Source organism: Dasypus novemcinctus, chromosome 4 (genome assembly GCF_030445035.2).
Source record: "Dasypus novemcinctus isolate mDasNov1 chromosome 4, mDasNov1.1.hap2, whole genome shotgun sequence".
NCBI lineage: Eukaryota > Metazoa > Chordata > Mammalia > Cingulata > Dasypodidae > Dasypus > Dasypus novemcinctus.
In genome coordinates, this window is record NC_080676.1 from 36,018,053 (window position 1) to 36,042,329 (window position 24,277).

Consider the following 24,277-nt stretch of genomic DNA (forward strand, 5'->3'; position numbering starts at 1 on the left):
ATTCCCTCTCAAAAGCACACTTACTTTTAAATTGATAGACTGTTCCAGTCATTAGTTTCTGCTGAAATTCAGATTGCTTGAACTGAGTATTTACAAATGTAATCTTCTCTTCTAATTTCATTCATCATTATGTTTATTTTTCAGTTCAATGTCTTTTCTGCATACTCTAAACATAAAACAGTCTTGAATGCATTCCTGTATTTTGGCAATTTAAAAATATTATTTGATCATTTTCACTTGCTAATTTTAAGGTACAAAAGTATTCATATAAGATTTTGGCAGTTTGCGTATAATGAAACACTCACTGTCTTCAGATAAATTAACTCTCAGAATGCAGGGATAGTTCATTTGTTAATGAATGTTTTTCTGCGTGGTGAATTTAGATTGAAATAAGTAAAAATGAATGCAATCTTACAAAGTATAGGATGTATATGAGGAGGTATTGTTAAGTGTCTTGACATAAAATGGCCACTGAAATGGATATAAGAAATATAAAAGTTTTGCGAGGTTTATGTAAATATAATGACATTCTACCTGCTATGTAATAATTGATAGTAGTATACATGACTCATGTTTGTGGTAGAATAGGAAAAAAAGCTCTAGGAGTAAAATACAGATGCTAGTTTTAAATGTTGATGCTAACATTGTGTAATAGATACAACATCTTCTGGAATTTCACTTTCTTTGTCTAAAGCTAATTTGATTTGAGTAAATCAATGGCTTTCAACTGGAGAAACTCAGAACCCTAACATTTCATGGGTGAGTTTCAATGAAGCCCCTAACACTGTATGCAAAATAGTTTGTACATGCATTTTTTTACAGAGGAGACATAGCCATTACTGGCATCTCAAGTGTTAGGGGTTTCAAAAGGAAAAGGAAGGAAGGGAGGAAGAGAGGAAGGAAGGAAGGGAGGAAGGGAGGAAGGGAGGAAGGGAAGAAGGAAGGAAGGGAGGAAAGGAGGAAGGGAGGGAGGGAGAGAGGGAGGGAGAAGGGAGGAAGGGAGGGAAGGAGGGAGGGAGGAGAAAAGCAAAAACCTTGAAATAGATTATATAGTACTTTTTATTTTCAAATTTCTGTGATTCAGTTCTAAATGGGGTCCATGAACAACCTCTGTTTTGGAAATAGCATTAAACAAGCATTGACATAAATCTGTGTTATAAATGATTTACATGTGTAAGAAAAATCTACTTTGGATCTTTCTGACTTCAGGTCTGTTGCTAATTAGCTTTTTTAGGAGTGGTAGAGCAGAAACGATTGACTGTCTGACTTTGTGTTATGAGAAGCACACTGCTAATATCATTTCCAAACAAAGTAGGTGAATTTATCCTGATGACTTTGGCTTCAAGAATTTCAAAGATAATAGATAGGAAAAAGAGCGAAAGGGAGAGAGAGAGACAGCGTGAGCACTACTGTAAGAACGTATAAGTAAAAGAATATGTCAGAAAGTAGATGTGGCTCAAGTGACAGGGCCTCCCCCTACCTTATGGGAGGCCCTGGGCTCAATCCCTGAGGCCTCCTGGTGAAATAGAAGAGAAAGCATGCCTACATGGTGAGCCAGTGCCTGCAGAGTGAGCTGAGTGTCCACGTGGTGCGCTAAATGCCCAAGTGAGTGCCCACGTGGCAAATCAAGTGCCTGTGTGGTGAGACAAATGCCTGCACGAGGCCCATGTGGTAAGCCCAAGAGGGGAAGGGGGAAGGGGGGGGGAAAGGGGAAAGGAGGGGGAGAAGGGGGAAGGGGGGAAGGGGGGAAGGAGTGGAATAAAGGGGAAAACTGTAAAAAAAAAAAAAGAATATGTTGTTTTTAGAGAAAAATCTACCTTACTAAGACTTGTAGTTGTCTTTTGGTCAGCTTTATAGACATGATTATCTGCAAAGAAGCATCAGGAGAGGAAAAATCATTCCATGGCTGCCAACCGCAGCTGTGCTATCTACACATTCCCTGCTTAAGCATCACAAAGCATTGCATTATTTACCATTTGCTATTGTGTCAATCTCAAATTTTCACTTAGAGTATCATTTGACCAAAGACACTGAAAATTCACATTGCTTTTTCACACAAAATATGCTTTATCATGAATTTCAGCAGCGTTTAGTAATTAGAAAGCACATTTTTAGGTAGAGAACCAGGGACTAAATTGCAATTCCACCTCACTGGCAAACATACAGTTTAGTTAAAATATCGAAGCCTCTGTTACAACAGTTGAAAAAGAGTTATAACCTTATCTACTTGAAGCAGTTAGTGTGATAATACATGTAAGGGTTAGCATGTTACAAGGCATATGATATATGATTAGCAATTGATAATCATTAATCCAACACACATACAACTAGAAATTGGAACATTTCTGCAATCATACATAAACACTAAGTTGCCTATATTTATTGTCCTTAGATATATAAGTAAATAATAGTCAAGGTGCTAGTGGTTAATTTTTGCAAATTACTTGTTTTTAAGGGAAAATACATTCAGAGCCAGAGTCTCGTGCTTACACAATCTATAATACATTCATATATTTATAGACCATACTTTAATGAACAGAAAGAATGGCCTTTACTAAATAGAAGAGATTTTATAGGAGAGGAATTTAGTGTGAAAATGCACTGATTATACATCTAAATTGAAATGAGAATAAATGATAGATATTGAAAAGCAATACTCTGTATACTTTGAATGTGTTCTAAAGAGACAAAAGCAAAATAAAACAAATGGGACATGGGTGATCATCATTTAAACATTCAGTAAGCCTTTCTTTTAAATTTCAGTTGAAATTCATTCATTTTCTAACACTTCTCATATTAGGTGTGTGTGTCTATATGGGGTGTGTGTGGCATGTGTGCATTTGTGTAGCAAACTCTGGTCTTCTATCACACTCCTCACTTCAAAATAGTTTAAACATTTCAGATACAAATTACATTTGCATTATTCTAAAGTAAACAATAGGAAACAAAATGGTAACCTCTTTTTTATATGTTATTAAAATTGGCAATTTAATTTCACTAGATATATAAATCTTTACTTCGATTTCTAATTTTAGTAATCTGACTGGCAAGATATATTTCATAGTTTACATCTCAATTTCTCTTTTAGTTCCTTTAAATGTATTTGACCTACAGGACTGTCTTTGCCAATTAGATTATGCTGTGAACATTTTACACTAATCAAATGAACTAAATCTTTAGTTACAGTGTTTTCATGAACTTATATCTGAGTCATGTGAAAAGATAATCAAATTATTAAAATAGTAATTATTTATTACAATTAGCAATATTTGTGTTTTTCAACCCCTTCTGAGAATATTGTGTTAAAGTATATACCCCTAAATTGAAGTGCCGTTTGCTAAATCTTGGCCAGGTGTTATTGGTGAATTTCCTAGAATTGATAAGCTGAATGACTCTATTCAAAGAGTAACAAATATGCTTGAAGTGAAGTATTTTAAATCATTTTCTTTTCACACCCACAAAAAGAAGGAGTACAGAAAATTGCTGAATGATATTTAAGAAAAAAGAAAAAAAAAGAACTCTTTTTGTATATAATTGCATATTTAATATTTGTTTCTTTTTAGTTCATTTTACTTGTTACTCAGGAAAGTTTAAAGAACAGAGTGACCTTTGCTGTAACAAAATCCTTTTAGTCACAGGATTTAAGCAAACCAGAACTTCTTCAGCTAGAGGCCTAGCTTGCTGGATGAATGATAGTTTTTATAGAGCCATAGCATAGCCAGACTATCAGCTAGCATGTGCTTCATGAGACTCCAAGGATTTAGTATAGCCTGGGAAGCAAGAGAAGGCCCAGCAGAGGCTAAACATGATTCCCTTCCAGCTCCACAGATTAGGGAATCAGGGTGTGTTAGGGAATCAGGGTGTGTATTTAAGCTGTTTAAAGGAAAAATACAGAATGCAAATATGTGTAATTTTTTTTAGAGGCCAGAGTTAGCATAAAAATCAGATTGCTTACATTCCTTAATTAGAATATATTAGTTTAAAAACCAGCAGTGGTAAATGAAAGTGGCCATAAATTTTTCTTTTAAAGAAGATTTTGTTATTTTACAATATTTCTACTCTTTGATGAGTGAAACAAGGGAATTATACCTCTGCCTCTCCCAAAAGTGACTCCAAAAATTATTGATATATGAAAATATTTGCTTGCACAGTCATGTATTTGGACAGTGAGAGAAGTCATAATTTGGAAATTCAATTGAATTGCCATGAATTGTCTCTTTTATTAATTCTCTGTCAATATGCAGAAATGTTGTCTCTAGCTGTCTAATTTTGCCTTTGCACTCCTTTCTAGACTTCTGTCTTAAAAATGTTTGTTCCATTGTACTGAATTACTTTTTTTACAACTACCTGATTTGAAATACCAAGATTCAAACTATTTCATATATCTGCACACTATCACATACACATGCATACATATGTATATATTACATACACACGTATGTGTGCATGTAATATATTACAATTTAAAAATAAACACAAAGAGGAAATGATAAGTAGTCATAATTTTGTGCTATTTATAATCACTTAGATTTATCTGAAAGCCCCTAGATTTCCAAGTCTTCCAGCAAACTTGCCATCAAAAGTCCAGGAATCTGCTAAGGAGAAGAACATAGCAATATTCTTTTGGTTATTGTGGTTATTCCACCCACAGAGACAATGTCTCATGAACACTTGAACATATCCATGTGTCTTAGAGGCATGCCCCAGATGAACTCCTTCCCATTTGTCACCGTATCACTGACATCCCACACCAGTGATCCACCTCCACCACCATTCTGTGATCCAAAACCTCTCCAAAAATGAAGCCAACAAAATAACCAAAAAAAATTAAGAAAATGAAATAATAATTTTTAAAATAACCAATAAAAGTTAGAACAAAAAATTAAGCGTTGTGTCTTTTATCACTGTAAGATTTGTTGTCTTATATTTACAGTGGCATTTTCTTCCATATATTCCCCAGTGCTTTTTTTTTTTTTCATTTTATCTTCAAAGGATCTTTAGGATACAGAAAAGTCACATAGAGAATACAAGTGATTCCCATATACCCAATGCTCTCCCCCTGTTCCCCTCTCCCTTATCAATATCATTTTACATCATGTATTGATTTTTTATCAAAAAATCAGTTTAGAACAGAAATAAAAAGGCTAGTGTTTCTCAAAATGTGACTTGTGAAACACATGACATTAGATAAATGGGATATGTTTATTTATAGTGAAATTCAAGGTCATTCACCAGAGGGGAATGAGGCCCCAGCAGCGATTTTGAGCTACCCGCATTACCATGATACTAAAGTTGGAGAACCACGGCAGTGAGGAAGCCTACTAGTAAAAGTAATCTGAAGACAACTAGGTTGATTGTTCTTTAGAAGTTTTAGAATAAAGCTAGTGGTAAAGGTATGTTCCCATTCCCACACTTCCAACCAAGTCTAAAGTTACCTCATCAACAATTTAACTGTTTTAGAATGTGGGAACGGGGAGAAACTGTCAATGAGAAGAAAAAGAGAGATGTGAAAAGAGGTACGGGGGATACGTGAAATTGTAAATGGAGGGGAAGGGGGAAGAATGTGAAAAATATGGAGCAAATATGAAAAAGGTAAAGAAGCAACAGAAGAAGAGGGAAAGAGGCAAGAAAGCAAGAAATTTAAGCATGGGAAGAGACACAGTGAAATGTAATAACAGAAGCATTTATTTGGAAATCCTGCACTCACACAAAGGGGAGAAATTATGTTTATTCTGCTAAGGACAATCACACCCTTTGTTTTTCATTTACCACTACAGCACTTGTTCTCATTTTACACATATTGTATCACAAGAAAATATGCACTTTAATGCTTCTGTACATTTTTAGTCTTATTGGTGAAGTGGATAACAGAAACAATGCAATGAAACTCAATCTGTGACAGACTTTTCACATGTGGCTAGTGGCTACAAAATTGGACAGTGAGGTCTATAATATGTAGCTTATTATGTTAAAAGAGCTGAATAGTAGGCTCCACTGACAGTTGTTTATATGTTGTAAAATATTTATTCAAATAGTGCAACAATAAATATGTAGTATGAATAATTTAATAAACTGAAAATAATTGTCAGCTAAATTTGCATAATGCCTTTCATAGAGCAAAATTATGTGCATTTTACAATTTGATAGGTACTGGAAACTTTCATAAAAAGTTTCACTTTTCAAATGGTCTACAAAATTAACAATTTACTCATACCCATCTCATTACTGACTGTTATCACTCCTTATATCTCTGTCAAAAAAAGAGGGAAATGTCCTAATATTATTTTCGGAACATTAGTGAGATTCAGTAATTCTTTGGGGAGAGTTCGATAGCAAATTTCATAGATGCTGCTTAAAGGACAATGTAGTTCTAGAAAAGGAGGGAAAGGGGCAGCAGTCTCTGGGAATGACAGTGCTGACAATAGGCTCAGGGTCCTAAAGGTGATGGCAATGCAGTCAAGTTCAGACGCATTCTATGTGCATAACACAGCAGAATCGTGGAAGCCATGGAAAAGTAAAGTCTGGACTGAGGTTCAATGAAGTGGCCACACAATATAATGAAGATAAAGCCACGCAAGGGGGTGACTTGGTTGGATGACCAGAGGGTCCATGGTAGGACCATTTCAAGAAGCAGCATTTGCCTTGCCTGTAAGTAGATTAGATAAGCCTATGTTTACTAACCCTCCAGTTAAGACAAAATTTGGATATCATATTATTATGGTCGAAGGGAGAAAATAAAATCATATGGAAGACTGAAAAAAAAACTAATTCTTTGTTTGTTTTTAACCACTTGGGTATTCTTTTGCCTTATTTTCCTATTCATGCATTATTCTTATCCACCCTTGCTTAAATTTGTAGAGCCTAGTGAGTTGGAAGATTTACAAATTTAAGGGTCTTTCAGATAATTTGAAGTGATTTAAAATAATGCAAAAATACATCTCTTAAATTTTCTGTTTGTGCTTATCTAAATAAATGACGTAATTTTGAAACAATCATCATAAATCAGGTACTTTTGCAAAAAAACAGAAGTTAATTAAAACTTGTACACAAAGTTTTAAAGTGCTTACATATACAAAGAAATGCATAGGCAAAATCTGGAAAAAAAAAGAGAAAAGTCCACATTTTGATGGGATAAGAATAGTGGAAAGGGTTGGATGGGAGGAATTAGATTAATAAAATAGCTAATTCATGGTAACTAGAGGAGTTTCCAAATGTTGGCTTCATTTGGTATCCAAATACATGACTGACTAGGCAATAATTTGCACATGCCAATCTTTGGAACTATTCCTGGGAGTATGAGCATACTTGAAACTGATTTTTTTTTTTTTTACTCACTCATCAAAGAGTAGAAATAATAAATAACAAAAAGTCATTCATAATAGTAAATTTTTTCCCAAATTTTTTGTCTTTATTTTTTTAATATTACATTCAAAAAATATGAGGTCCCCATATACCTCCCAACCCCCTCACCCCACTCCTCCCCCCATAACAACAATCTCCTCCATCATCATGAGACATTCATTGCATCTGGTGAATACATCTCTGAGCACCACAGCACCTCATCGTCAATGGTCCACATCATAGCCCACACTCTCCCACATTCCACCCAGTGGGCCAAAAAATTTATGTCCATTTTTATTTATCAGTGTTGCTGGGTTTTTTATTTTATATTAACTCCTGAAAATTAAAAGTTGCCAATTATTAAAATATAATAAGAAAACCTATAATCCAATAAATTTAAATATCTCTATTTTTGGGATATTAACAAACTCTTAGCTTATGAGTATAGTACCTAATGAATTCTTCAAATCAGTTATTCTTAGCCAATCAGCCAATGTTAATCTAGAAGAATGTAGAAGTTGACAATGTTTAATAATGTTTTCAGATAATATATTTATAAAATTGGTCATCTGAAACCATCTAATATATTTTGGCAACATATATGTCATTTATATGACAGCACAAGTATCCTGGCCTTTTTTTGTGTGTGCGTACAAAACTGCATCTTCTTTATTTGGTCACACTTTAATTTCAGAACAAAATAAACAGAAAAATACAATACAAAACATCCAACCCCATTGTCAAATGGGACAGAGCTTGAGGCCCTTGCATCCTGCCTTAGACTCAAGGATGGGAGAGAGGGGAAAAAAAAAAAACAGTAGATACCAATAGATGGTACCAGAAGAGACAGGACCACTGAGGCTACAGTGGGACCCAGCGGGACACTATGCAGTGGGGACATGTTTGTGGATAGAAACTCCTCATCTTTGTTCATTCAAGATGTATCTTCATCACCCTCAAGGACATGGCGGAGATCTCATCAGGGACAACAGCACTGGCTTTCTCTGCTTTCACTTCATATTCATCAATGCCTAAGCCTATTTTGATCATGCAGGACATGTGGTTTGACTGGGTCTGGGGATCCTCAAAGGAGAAGCCAGAGGAGAGCAGCACAGTTTCAGACAATAGCTCCACCAGGTCGTTGACTGCCTTGCCATTCTTGTCTACCTCAGCATCCAGCAACAACAGAGCCTCCACATTAGGGTGGTCACGGTTAGTCTGCAGGTGATGTTTGGTCATCATGTAGCCAAAATGCTGGGCTTTCATGATCTGCTCCATGGTGGTCATTCTTATATACATGCTAGTTACAATGCATGGGTGAAGACACAGACGTAGGAGATTGTCACTTTCTCAACCTTTTTATTCAAGGTTTACTTCATGAACTTGCAGAGGTTCTCAAACTTGGCCTTGCTCTTCTCCATTTTCTTCTTCTACTTTTCAAGCTTAGGTAGCTCCAAGCCCTTCTTGGTAACAGAGACCAGACTCTTCCCATCAAACTCCTTGAACTGCTGCATGCAGTACACATTGATAGGCTCAGCTTCCACACTCCACAAAAGCAGAATTGGCCACCTGCTCTTTGCTCTCACCAGTGATATAAGAGATGGAATTCTGGGTATCTTTGATGCAAGAGGCAGACTCAGAAAAAGAAGTCATCTCATCTCCAGACTGGAAGGTATGAAAGCACAGAAACTCAGAAAGGCTTTGCTGGTTAGGGCAGTACTCATAGATTCCAAGCTTCAAATTTTTAGAGAAGGTCTCATAAAATTTCTTGTACTTATCCTTGTCTTCCACCAGCTCAGAAGAGCTCAAGGCACTTCTAACAATGTTTTCATGAGTGACTTTCAAGATTTTGCTTTGCCGCAACATTTGTCACCAGAAGTTCATGGGCAGGTCCTCAGCATCAACCATACCAAAAATGAAGTTGAGATACTCTGGTATCAATTCATCACAGCTGCCCATGGTAAACACGTGATGGATTTAAAGTTTGATGCTGCTCTTTTTCTTTTGTTCTCACATAGGTTAAAGGGAGCACAGTGAGGATTAACAGTAATTCCCTGAATTCTAACAGACCTTCCATAGAGAAGTGTTTGCCTGCCAGCTGGTCTTCTCAATCATTGGTAAGATTCTTGAAGAATTTTCCAAATTCCTCCTCAGTGATGTCATCAGAGTTACTCGTTCAAACGGGCTTGATCTTGTTCAGTTCTTTTGGATCAATGTATTTCTCCTTGAGCTTCTTGGGTTTTTTTTTTTTTTCTCTTATCCTTCCCACTATCATTCTTCTCACCTGAGCCCACCTCTTAAATCTTGGGCTTCTCTTCATCATCCTTATCTTCTTTCTTATCTTTCTATTCTTCTGCCCCATCATCACTGATTTCTTTCTCTCCTTCCTTCTCCAATTAAAGGGTGATGAGGTAGACTGTGAACTGTGTATGCTTGTTCACCACTCCTCTGACCCATCTTTCCTTTTGGGTGTGTGTTTAGAAGGATTTTATTGCAACATCTGTTACAGGAATATTGCAAATCCAAGTCTGACTACAAAGCAGGGTCACATGTTCAGAGGTAAGAGCTGTGTTTATGTCCTGAATGCCTCCACCACGCCATTGCTGCTCCATAGTCTGTACATATTCAATAACATAGCTATAGACAGGGCACCCTGTGAACAAAAGTACACCAACCCATGGACTGCATGCAAACTTGCAGTTTGTCCTTTGGCAAGAGAGGGTGTGGTATTGTCACAACATCATGGTTCTTTTCAGTTCTCACAAACTTAAATGAGTAGCCAATGTCCCATGCTATCACAGGAATGGACATTCATACCTGCTTTAACTCCATTAGACTGAGAATTGAAAGTTTCTAATTTAACACTGGATATCCAGTGGTGATTATAGGATTGGAAGCACTACAGGTACTTAAATATTTGTCTGCTTAAGAGACTGTAAGGAACAGGGCTAAGAGCACAGACTGGGGAGAATGACTAAGTTAAAATATCAAGTTTAACCCAATTCAAATCAAGTGAGATCGAATTGAAATTAATTAATTATGTGACCTTGGGGATATTACTATATTGTGATTTCCTTATCTATAAATGAGGATGACAGAATCTACCTTAAATGGCTACTAGGAAGACTAAATAAGTTAAAACATATAAAGTACTAAGAATAAGGTTTAATACAAAGTAACCACTAAGGCTTTTTTGTCTGTTTGTGTTTCAATACAAAATATTCATATTATAAAATTTGGGGAGCAGATGAGACTCAAGTGGTTGAGTGCCTGCTTCCCACAGGAAAGGTCCCGGTTTATTTCCTGGCGACTCCTAAAAAAATTTATAAATAAATGAATAAAGTACAAAACCAGCTCAGGAAAGCAGATGTGGCTCAATGGTTAAGTGCTGGATTCCCACATATGAGGTCCCAGTTTCAATCCCTGGCTCTGTTACCTCAAAAACAAGAAAAAGAAAACAAAACAAAGTGAAATAAAACTTGGAAGCCAAAATTTAAGCATGGTTTGCACACATTTTTGGAAGGACATACAGAGTGAATATAGCCAAAGATATTAAATGGTTTCAATTACCATCATTGAAATAAAGTTAGTGAAAAAAAAAAAAAAGCCAAATATAATTACACAGATCTAGGCTCTTAGATCTTAAAAATGACTCTTTAAAACCTCTTGCATTGTTATTCCAAGTGAAAAGTGACTTTAGCCTTTTCTTGCTTCTTGGTTAGTATATCATAAATCTGACTCTAACCTCTCAGAGGAACAACATGAACATCACAGTAGAAGGTCCCATTTCAGACAATCTGATAAAAGAGAAATCACAAGTCAGTGTCAAAGGAACTATCCTATGGACACCTTAGAGCACTGGTACTTTGTAATGGATAGTTTTCCTAGAATAAAGAGAAATGCTGAGGGCTCCATCCATTTCTCCGGACACAGTTCTGGCTGTGGATTGCTCTATCCAGATATTCAGTTTTTACAGTGTGCTCAAAATGAATTCAACTGAAACCTAGATTTGAGGACTGGCAAGTCGAGAAACAACCTGCCAACCTGCCACCTGCCCGTGCTTTGCTATGGCAACTTTCAGTGGGCTCTACAGCAAGTGCAAGTTTGCTAGAGGTTATTTAGCTTATGCTCAGACTGTGATTGGAGACTCATTTAAAAAGTTTTTAGACTGAATTGACTGATCTTGGCATTTTCAAGTTTGGATTTAATGTATGGTGGCATTATATATGGGCAAATCCAGTCACACATTTTGCTGATCTCTTGATCATATTTTTGCATCTAGAAGAAACCTGATACAAAGATACCATCTTATAAATGTAAATTGAAGGAATATATTAATATTTATCCATCTATATTTAGTTTTTGATTAGACATAATGAATTAATAAGTGAAGTACATAGAACATGACACCTATAAATTTTTAGTCCATTGCAATTATGTTTGATAATTTATAATTCTTGACAAAATTATCTAAAGAATTGTGATCATTCTAATATTTTCCTTCATGTCATATCTTGGCAAAAGGCATGTTGAAGTCTGAATTCTGAGTGGCACCTGAGATTCTTTCCTGTTTTTTTGTTAACATTATAAGAGATATAATTTGTATTTTATAATATTCATCCATTTAAAAGTGTACATTTCAATTGTTTTTATATATTCACAGAGTTGTGCACTGTCATCACATTCAATTTTAATTTAAAATATGGTGTTAACTTACATTCCTGGGCAGAATTGAAATTGGCACAACCTCTAAGGAAGATAACTTGGGAATATTTATCAAAATAACATAAGTACGTGTAGCCTCTGTTCCAGCAATTTCTACTGTTAAAATTTACTCTGAAGTTATTAAGTCATAAATGTGAAATAATCTGTGCATATTTATTTATTGTAGAAAAATAGCAACCTAGATGTTTATCAGTAGATGACTCAGCAATTAACATATACTTACAGAAGAGACTATTTTTCCTTTTAAAAAGGAGATAATCTCAAAAATATATTACTGAATTACAAGAATAGACTAAGAACTGGGTATAATAAACTAGTTTATCTAAAAATGATCTTCAGCAGGATATAAGAGAGAGTGCTAACATTGATTATTGCTGGTGGGTATGGTGGGAGGAAAATGTTTTACAGAATGTTCTTTGTACTTTTGCATTTATTAATATTTAAGTGAATTATTGATTCAAGTATAAATTAAAATAAAGTAAAACATGATATTAAAAAACTGGTTGAAATACTGCAAAAATAGATTGGTCAGTGTTTAATAAAGAAGATCTAATATTCAAGACGCCAGCTTTATATCATTATGGCATAGTGGGTAAATAACTAGACTGTGATTCAGAACCCTGAGTTGGTATCCCAGCATCATCACTTCCTAATACACAGACTTTGATAAACTTCCTAACCTCGATGAGCATCTTCATATCTAGTTGGGAATTACAACAGCCCTTGGGGCCATAAGATTACCAAAAGAAGTAAATACAATAACACATGCTAAGGACTTACAATTGCTGGCATTATGAAGATGCTAACCAGATATTAGCTACTTTTATTATTTTATTTTTAGCTTCCCTGAAGACAAGTATCTCACATTCCTCACATTTATTTTTAAACTAAAGATGGATTTTTACATTTTTTCCTTCAAAACGTCACATTATTCTGAGAATTTTTTTTCTGAGATCATTCAGACTTTAAAAAAATTTTTGTGTAATATTCACTTAGTAACAACAACCTGTCCTCCAGTGTGATTTTACTCCAACTGTTAGAACAACTGAGAGCAAAAAAGAGTTCTCGGCATAATATTTGAAGAAAAGTCAGATAAGCCAGAACAGCTGTAGGGTCTAAAGAGGACAATAATGAAGATATTTGAAGAATCAGACTAGGGAAACTCTGTAATAGATGTTTAATGATTGAATACAATTTCAAGTGAAGAGGAAAACTTGTCAGGGAAAGTGATCCACACTAGGTATTAAATATTCAGAGTGCCAAAGTCCCGAGAAAAATTCTTTGAGCATCTGAAGAGTCCCTCCATTAAGCCATTAACCCAGGGCATTCCCTTCAGGCCTGTAACCCTTTCCCAGTGCATAAAATATAACTGCATCTTTAAAAAATGGAATTTATTTGGATTATAAGAATACCAGCATAATTTCCATTTCCTTTAAAATGTTACTTGATTACCCTATAGTTAATGGTGAAAGCCCCTTCTTGGAGTCCCAAATTATTTTATTGATTATGTATATTAAGTTTTAGCCTATAAATTTGCAATATAAGATAAAAATAACAACACAGACAGTTTAGCTGGATTTGTGTCTATGGACATGAGACACTTTAGTTTGTTCTCTTCAGACAAAGGTCAAGTTTCTAAGATCTAATTTATTGTAATTAGTAATCTAATTATTTATGGCAACACAGTCTTTTTGCTGAATGATAATATAGCATGAAGGCATCAAAGAGAGACTCAGAATAAGATCTCCCTATTATGAAATACTCGGACCACACAGAATTTAACTTAATATACTGCAATAAGTCCCATGAATGGTCATTTCTAGTTTGCAGAGTACAAAAACAATTGAAAACATATTTTCTAAACTAAGTATTTCCAAAGCTGACATGTAACAGTTAAACTAGGACACTGGAGCAAAGAGAAAATGAAAGTCGGAAAAATGAGAAGAGGTTGAAGAAAGTTTATGAAATACAAGACCCTGAAGAAAAACTGAGAATGGGCTATAAGGTTGTCATTTTCTGACAACCAAACCAAAGATTTGCATTGTTAACTGTGTCTGCAATAGCAAACAATCTTTCTGCCCAAAAGTACCACAGATATTGCTGGAACTATTTCAAAATAGTATTATCTTTCCCAACTATCTCAAACTACATCGGAAGAATTTCTTCCAGGAATTAATAAAACAATGAGAATCATAGAACTGTGTATTTTAATCCTGCTTATAATGATGGCATAATACCACAAGACAGTGCAGAAAGAAATCAGTTTTGTGAGAAACCAAAATGCCATACCAGGTATGCAGCTGTTTTCATGCAATGGCCTAATTAAGTCTCAGAATAGAGAGAAGACAAACTGAATATCCTTCAACATTTCTTTATAGTTATTATTTTCCTTGTCAAAGGGCAGGTTTCCCCCCCCCCCACTGATGGCTCCCTTGTCTGTTTGCTTGTTGTTTTTGTTCAGTGGCTGTTGGTTGTTTGTCTTCTTTAGGAGGAACAGGGAACCAAATCAGAGATCTCACGGAGAGGGCAGATATTTTGATGCCCCTGAAGTGCATACTGTTATGTAAACAATCTATGCCTTGGAATAATAATTTCTTATGAAAATTGGGGATGCTTTGATGGGCTGCTCCTGAATCTAAGAATATCCTACATTCACTCAGAAGTAGTCTTTCCTGGGCAGAGTAAAGATTTTCCTCAAAACATTTTGGATCTTTTTCAGCTTACATAAAGATGAAAGACTGAAGTCCCAAAGTTATATGCCTTACAGTATAGTTATGAAAATAATAGCTGGAATTTTTTAAAGGCCTTACCAAGTGATTCCCTTGCCAATTATAAAATTTATGACTAAAGCATTGATAGAAAATGTAAATAATGACTAGGAAACTGTACCCATAGTTCATGAACCATTTAGATTTTTAGTTATAGTTTATTTGAATATGGGACAACATATTATGAGAATTTTATTTGTGCACTTGAAATTGTTGAAAAGAATCTTTCTGGCAGTAATGATACAGCACTAACTTGCTTTTCAGTTAGCCCTATATAAAATTTCAAGAAAAATTGTTATATTATCCAGTTGTATTAGCCAGGGTTCTCCAGGGAAACAGAAACAACGGGATAGATAGATAGACCAGACAGAGATATAGGTATAGATATTAAGAGGTTTATTATAAGGTATTGGCTCACTCAACCATAGGGGTTGGCAAATTTAAACTCTGTAGGGCAGGCCTCAAATTGGAAACTCCAATCAAGGTGATGTTCAAGTCCTTATTTCCCAGGGAAAGCTGGCTAGATGGAAATTCCAGCAAGAGCCAATGCTGCCTTTGAAGTAGAAATTTTTCTGACCTCTGAAACTATCTATTCTGGCTTTTAAGACTTCCAAATGAATGGATAAAGAATCTTTCCACATTGCTGAAGACATTTTCCTTTGTTGATTTACAGATAAATCAACTGATTATAGATGCAAATCCCCTCAAGGAAATACCTTTGCAGTAACAAACAGGTCAGTACTTGACCAAACAACTGGAAAGCATAACCTAGACAATGAAATTAACCATCACACCAGGGTATCTCAATCTCAGCATTAAAACATACCCTTGAGGATAAAATTACACCCTGCTCAAAACTACTTTATTATAACAATATGTTAAAATAAAAATTCTAATTATAATTTTAATTATAAAAAAAATTCCTTTCCATTTCCCCCTAAAATTTATTTTATACATATATTATTCACAATTTAGGTATTCAATGAATTAGTGGGATCAATGAAAGTATAGTAATTTAATGAAAAAATAATCAGTAATACATATTTTAATTGTTCCAGAAAATATATTTTACTGGGAAATTGTTTTTAAAATTATTCTTATGCTTTCGAAAAAGGAGATTAATCCTACTCTATAAAATTAGCACACCAATATAAATTTACAAATGTAATACGACCCTTTCCAGTTGAATAGACCCAAATTTCTATTAATCCATTAACATGAATTAAAGAATGCCGAAGTAAAGTGTTCCTAAAAATTCAAAAGAACAAAATAAAAGTGACAAATTACTTCATAGATGCCATTTTTTTCCCAGTATTTTGGCTGCCAGTATGATGGTTGCGTGAACATATAAGTGTATACATTGGCAGTTGCCATCATTTTATTGTTCTGTTATCAAATCTATTAATAGAAAATATAAACATCTTCATCACAGAGATTAAAATTTGTCACGTCTCCAAATAAGGTTACCATGGATGACTACATCCAGAAATCTTAGTTAACGGTTAATTCCTTTGTCATTTCTTCTTTATTCGTTTTTTCCAGTTATGTTTTAACAGTTTGTAGATTAAAGCAACTGTGCTTAAAACATAGAAGATGTTTTCCTTTCAGAAAAACAAATTTTATTTTCTTAAAGTCTCATTTAGGATGTTTAATGAATAAATGAATTCAATGTAGGAAAAAATGCCATTAAGAGAAAAAGAAATATTTACTTGTGAATAAAACCAAACTGTTTCATTTTTAAAATTAAAAAGTTCAGTTTTTCAAACTAAAAAACTATATTAACTCTTCAGCTCAAATTTGTTTTGCAGCAAACTGGGAGAAGAAACAATAAACCTTTCTTTGAAATTTCAACAACTGATGAATTTAAATAACTAGACATATATTTCTTTGTATAGTTTGGAGCCAGACAAGTCTGACATTCTCAGTTAGATTTGTTGACTGAGGGCAGGTTGTTCTATTTACCTCAAAAAATCTCTCTTTCAAAATATAGAGAACATAGATACTTTCATAATCACAGTTCCGTGATTCATGATGGCTGTGTTCTTTCAGCTATTCATATTTAGGATGGAGTTCCAGTCTCTAAATCTACTACACATGAATTTCAGAATATGTATTTTGGAATACATGAATATAGCGTAAATAAAAATTACAACAAAGAAGAAAAACGGGCGTAGGGCAAAGCAGAATCTGACATGAATCTAAAACTTAATCTACCATGGTAAATGATTGGTCCTTTAACTGGATGTAAATTTGGTAAACCTTTCTTTGTACCAGCCAATTTGGAAACGGACAACTTTGCAAACACACAATTCCCATTGTTCCCGAGATTAAAAAATATATTAACTATGCAGAAGAATTATATGCATAGGAACAACAGAAAAGAGTCTTTCTCACATAAAAGAAATAATGTTCTATAGTGAAAAACAAAATAAAACAAAACAAAATGGTCTTTTCAGCATTCCTGAGAAAAGCACAGCTACTTTCATGATTTTTTTTTCCTGTATAATTGAACTCTATATAAACCAGTAGTATTCACCAGGTGTATTTCAGAACTATTCTGAGAACAATAGTAATGTCCTACCCCTATTGATCTGGATCCCATAATACCCTGCTCATCAGATATTTTTACAGACCTACCATACGGCACTCTTATATGTGTTAGTTCTGACTATGTAACCTGCAAGACTGCAAGCTCCTAGAACGCTGTAACTGAATCTTAATACAGTCCTCGTAACTCAGAGACTTGAAAAGGGTTGGGAAAATGTTAAATAAATGATAAAAAGATATAAACTCATGGATGTTTAATTTTTTTAAATATTTCATCTAATATTTGATAATTTAATATGTCAAAACAGATTTGAGTTTTTAAATATAAATGGTTATTGATTAATTTAATAACTTATTTTAGGTCATTTTAAAAATGAAAACTTGTTTGCTATGCCTTGGATTTCAACCACATAATTTAACAATCTAGGGAAATTTAGCTTTTCTTGACAGAACAAGCCACACTCTGTCATTCAAAGTCCAACTTATCCTTATACGATGAATTAATTAAAAAGATACCTTCTTTCATAATATTTTTAACAACCAACACCTGGTTTTTGTGATCAAAACAAACCTTAGTCTTTGCTGCTGCTGCTGCTTCTCTATCGTTGCTCACTGCTAGATGTTGATTAAAGGTAATTTAGTTACAGATTGGGTCACAGTAACACTGAAACATGAAGCAAAACTGTCTAAATTAGCCTGAGTATGGCCCTTTAATTATATCACATCTATCAGCCTTGTGTACTTTTTAATCAACTAATATTTTCAATTATGTGTGTAGTTTCTTTATTCTGATATCATCTTTGAACTTCAAATTTTATGTTTTTAATAGTTTTGTTTTCCCAGACAATTTGGAAGGGTGTGTGTTATGTTTTGAAAGCAATGAACTTGGGAATATATTTAAGACTCACATATTTATTCAGATATTCAGATTATTTATTCATGCCTGTCACCCTAGAAAGAGATAGACTCTATTAAATATCACAAGCTTCCAATACACTTTCTCAAGTTTCCTCTGAAGACAGAGGGATTAGCTGAAGATTGTGAGACTTGATCTGAGTGAGTGGGCCTTTAAAAAGGTCAGAAAAGAACAATAAAATACATCTTGAGCACTAGGTTTATTTTAAGTTTAAAAATAGTTTTACCAATTTTGCAAATGATCTGTTAGAAAAGATGACATTTGAGCATTATCACATCACTGCAATTCCCTTTTCTACCTACGTAATTACACGTTTTTTGTTAGCTGAATATTGTCCATCCCTGACATCTCTATATAAAATCACCATACTCAGTCCATCATGCTCCATCTCCTTTCCCAGCTTTAAAATTCTTCAGAGCACTTATCATTACCTGATATTATATTTTGTGTTAATTTGTGTATTTACTTATTTTCTGCCTTTTCTTATTAAACATATCTAGTAGGGCAGGGATTTGTCTTCTGAATTTCATTATCTCTAACACTAAAAACAGTCTGGAAGACAATATTCAATAACGTTTTGTTGAAAGAATAAACACAAATCACTCTTGAAGTCACCTCAATGCACAATTGAAATTTCTTTTTATTTTAACATTTTTAATGAAATATAAAGTGTGCATTTTTCGCTGCGTCAAGTACTCTTTTTCACCAAATTTTCTTGTTTTTTAGGTACTTATCATGAATTCTTTAAAAATTCTGCAATAAAACTATAAAATATTGTTCAATACAATTTTAATATGGTTGAGTACTCATTTTCTTTCTCATTTTATGCAATGTCCATTCTGATGCTCTCGATACACACAACTCAGCCTGAGCTGATTGCTTCATAGGCCAGATGTACAGCTGTTGTCCTGATCATATTGGGAATTCTATTTGCCTATTTCTCTGCATCGTATTCCTTGATTCCATAATGCCATGGGTTTGTCTTTTTACCTTGTTGTGTGATGCATATGCTCTATTTTTTCTTGAAAAATAGCCAATGGTAAGTGTGATAGAGAGACTCTAGGGTGACCCCCCAATGAGCCCTATATCTTAGTAGTCACAACTTTGTGTAATATCCTCCCTTTAATGTGGACAGGAAGTGTGACTTACTGCTCACCCATGAAATATAGCAAAGATATGAGATAGGATGTACATTAATACATACAATTGTAGAAACAATCATCCTGTTTTTGTCTTTGTCTCTTTGCTTGGTTGAGGATATAAGCTGCCCTTTTGGGGAAACCTATGAGGGAAGAAACTAGGTGGCTTTTAGGAACTGCATGCCACGACTAGGAACTGAATTCAGCCTCTGGCCGACAATCAGCAATAAACCGTGAAGCTCTCAGTTCTACACCTGCAAGGGAGTAAATGCTGCTTACAACCGTTTGAGCAGGGAAATTGAGCTTTCATATAAGAACCAAGCTCTGGCCAACACTTTGAGTGCAGTCTTGTAAGACCCTGAACAGATGACCGGTATCCACCAGGTCTAGACTTCCTACCAAGGGAAACTGTGAGATAATTGTGTGTTGTTTTAAGCTAATAATTTATAATAATGTTACACACACCATAGAAAAATAATGCAGTAAGTAACCCTGTGAGATCTATCCCAGAGAAAGATCCATGAGCACTTGAGAAGTAAGAATAACCTGCTGATTTGAGATGCAACCTTCGATATGTCTGTTAGGTCTAGCTCCTTTGTTATACTGTTCAAGTTCTCTGTTTCTTTGGTTATCTTCTTTCCAGTGATTCCTTTATAATGATGTGAGTGGTATGTTGAAGTCTCCAATTGTGGAGATGTCTGTTTCTTTTTTCAGTTTTGCCAGAGTTTGACTTATATATTTTGGGGCATCCTGGATAAGTGCATAGATATTTATGTCTCTTTCTTCTTCATAGTGAATTGTCCCTTTTATTAATATATAATGGCATTCTGTATCCCTTATAACTTTTTTTGTATTTAAAGTTTGCTTTGTCCAATATTAGTATAGCTACCCCTGGTCTATTTGGGTTATGGCTTATATGGAATATCTTTTTCCAACCTTCTACTTTGAACCAATTTGTATGCATGAGTCTATGGTTAGTCTCTTGTAGACAGCATATGCATGGCTCATGTTTTTTGTATCTTTTCTTTTAGACTATATCTTTTAATTAGGAGGTTTAACCCACTCACATTCAATGATATCACTGTAAATACACTGTTTACTTCCACTGTTTTCTCCTTTGACTTTCTTATGTCATATCTTATTTTTGTCTTTTTACTCTTTTGGTTATCCTTTATGCTATTCTTCCTTCTATATTCTCCTCCAAGCCTTTCTCACCTGTCTTTTTCTTTCTGGCTTTAAGGCTCCCTTTAATGTTTCCTGCAAAGGTGGTTTCTTTTTATGAACCATCTTAGTTTCTGTTTATTTGTGAATGTTTTAAACTCACCTCCACATTTGAAGGACAATTTTATTAGATAAAGAATTCTTGGGGGACTTCTGGGAAGGTGACATCACAGTAGGTAGGCAAGGCTCAACTCTCTCATAAAAACAACAGATGAAGGGCAAAATGCTATCCGAGAGCTGCTTTGGGGATCTGCAAACCAGGAGAGTGTTACACATCATCCAGGAGGGAGAGGGATAGAGAGACAAAAGAGGCCAAATGAAAACCATAAGTTACTCACCCTTGCAGCTGGGAATGACATATATATGCCATCCTCAAGAAGAATAACCTCAGTAAAACCCTTGACTCACTGCAGCCAACAGAGAGGGAAATGGGACCCTCTTCCCTGGGAGAAAAAGGAGTCTGGAAGAGGGCAGAGTGATTTCTCTTCAGTGAGTTTGGCCAGATGAACCCACTTGGATCTAAGCTAAAGCCAGCCTAGGAAGTGGAGGTTGAAAGAAACCAATCTGTGGGGGAGCAGAATAGTTGTGGGACTAGTACCTAGTAATTTCATAAAGGAAGAGATATAAGTGTGAGGAGAGATAGGGTGGGCAAAGCAGAGGTAAAAAAAAAGACCCCAGGTAGAACTAAAGTGACCTCAGGGGTCACAGATTTTTGCTGAAGTGATCAGGCAGGCTGTCATACCCATCCATCCTGGGAGAGAGAACTAGATTAGTGAGGGAGTAGGTAGACAGGTGGCTAATAGCCCTGGAGAGAAGGAAGATAAGAGAGATAGCAGGCAAACTGTTAGAAGTCCAACTCACCTGAGGGGAAAGAGGACAGGGAGAGCCAGATAAGTTTTGGAGCTGGTAGAGTGGGTGCAACTCAGTAGAGGAATGCCAGTCTCACATATACTAGGTCGTGGTTCAATCCCCAGTACCTTCTAAGAGAAGGGATGCAGAGAATGATCCAGTGGGTTGTCAGGCACACAACTAACACCTCATGACAGGAACTTACAGATTGAATTTTTTGTTTTAGATTTTTGATCTGTTATTTTCCATTTATTTTTTGTTTTTATTTCTTTATTCTTTATTTTATTTGCCAAAACCAGGTACCTTACTTCTGGAGGGCGGGCTGCAGGGTGATTGACTGACACACACTGGCTGCTTAAGATGGTTCCTAGGGACCTAAGAAGGAAGCCAGTTTTCCTGTGTTGTTTTTGGTATTTGCTTTTTCTCTTCTTTATTTCCCTTTTTCTTTTCCTTCTTTTTTTCTCCTTAGTTTATTTATCTCTTTTCTTTCTCTCTCCTTCCTTCCTTCCCTCTTCCCTCTTTCTTTTTCTCTCTTTTCCTTCCTTCTTGCCTTCCTTCCTTCCTTCCTTCCTTCCTTCCTTCCTTCCTTCCTTCCTTCCTTCATTCCTTCTTCTGTTACTTTATTTCATTCCACATTCTCTTGTTTTGTCTTCTTTCTTTTCTTTTGTTCCTTCTAATCTTTTAAGTCCTATATTTTTTTTTTCATTTGTTTATTTTCATTTTTGTTTCATTTTTTATTCCACCTTTTAAATTTATATTCTTTTGTATTTTTTATTTTTCACCCATTATGTATTTATTTTCTTGGCTATTTTATGGCTTCTTTTCTATCTTTTAAAAATTATTACTTTATTCTTTCTCCTCTCTTTCCTTTTCTATGGTCTTAATATTTTTTCAAAGAAACATGGACAGCTACAAGGATATAGAATAAGTGGAACCAAGTGACAAAGAGGAACCTTAACACAAAACAAAACAAAATAAAATCATGGAATAGAAAGAGAAGCTAAACTTCTGAGCTAGCCCATCAAGATAAGCACAAGCTTAGACACCAAGAAAATTACAAGCCATACTAAAAAACAGGAAGACATGGTTAAGTCTAATGAACAAATTAAAAAACAGAAGGGGATATGGAATGTGGAACAACTAATCAAGGATGTCCAAATAAATATCAAATTAATGACTTGAAAGAAGAGATAAAGGATATCAAGATATGGCATAGCCAAAAGAACAAAGGAAATATCTTGAAGAGATGCAGGATTTAAGAAAATTAATCAGTGATAATCGCACAACTCTCCTAAATCACATCAAAGAATTTAAAGAAAATATGACTAAAGAAATAAAGGGTATTAAGAATACACTGGGAGAGCATAAAGTACAAGTGAAAGCCCACAAAGAAAATAACAGACTTTTTGGGAATAAAAGTCATGATGGATGAGATTAAAAATACATTAGAGGCACATAAGAGCAGACTTTAATTGCTTGAAGATAGAATTAATCATTTCAAAGATAGAACATCTGAGCTGGAAAAGACAAGGGAACAGAAAGGGAAAAGAATGGAATAAATGGAACAGAGACTCAGGGAATTGACTGACCATGCAAAATGTACAAACATTATCATTATTAGAGTCTCAGAAGGAAAAGAAAATGGAAAATAGGTAGAAAGAACATCTGAAGAAATAATTTTAAAAATCTTCCCAACCCTTATGAAGGACATAAATATGAATGTCCAAGGCAGCACACCCCAAACAGAATAAATCTGGATACACCTACACCCAGACACCTACTATTCAGAATGACAAATATCAGAGATAAAGAGAGGATTCTGAAAACAACAAGAGAAAAGCAAAGCATCACATGCAAGGGAAACTTGAAAAGGCTAATTGCGGACCTCACATCAGAAACCATGGAGAGAAGAAAATGGCATTACGTATTTAAGGTACTAAAAGAGATAAAATGTCAGCCAAGAATTCTGTATCTGGCAAAACTGTCCTTCAGAAATGAAGGGGAATTCAAAGTCTTCACAGACAAAAACTAATAGAATATGTTACCAAAAGACCATAATAAAGAGGGTGCTGCACCCTGAAAGGAAAAAAAATGGGGCAAGAGATTTGGAGAAGAGTTTCAAAATCAAGATTAGCAGGAAGGGTAAACTAAAGGATAAGAAGATAGACAGTGTTGATATGACAACAGATAGCTAAAGGGCAAAATGAATGAAGTAAGCAATTCCTTTACAGTAATAACAATGAATGTTAATGGACTGAACTCCCCATTGAAAAGACATAGACTGATAGAAAGAAAAAAAAAAAACAAAACCCAGAGCTGTCTACATGTTCTATACAAGAGACATACCACAGATGTAAAGACAAAGCCAGGTTAAAAGCAGAAGGTTGTAAAAAAAGGTATTCCATGCAAATAGTAGTGAAAAAAGAGCTGGAGTAGACCAGATAAATATAAAATAACAGTATTGTATATGAACAATAATTACTCAGTGCAACTGGCAAATTGTTTCTGGTGATCAGTATTCTGTAATTATTTTCATAGAAAATAAACACTTGCTTTTAATTGAAGAGGGCTGAAAGAGAGTTAAATTTTTGGATACTTCATTTTTCTTTAACTTTTTCTTATTCATACTCTTTAATTAAAATAATCTATCTGGCTCAATAATGATTCAGCATGACTACTATTGAACAAGATTTTGATTTTCTCTGCCTCATAAAATTATGAATTGGCAAATTGCTATCTGCTGTAATTCAGTCCAATAAGATGTGATGAAA

At 34.8% G+C, this 24,277-nt stretch overlaps 1 pseudogene; it reads right to left on the reverse strand.

Annotated features, from left to right (window-relative positions):
* Positions 1-8,275: 8,275 nt before the first annotated feature.
* LOC101433012 (heat shock protein HSP 90-beta-like) lies at positions 8,276-20,723 on the reverse strand (annotated as a pseudogene).
* Between the last annotated feature and the right edge of the window lie 3,554 nt (positions 20,724-24,277).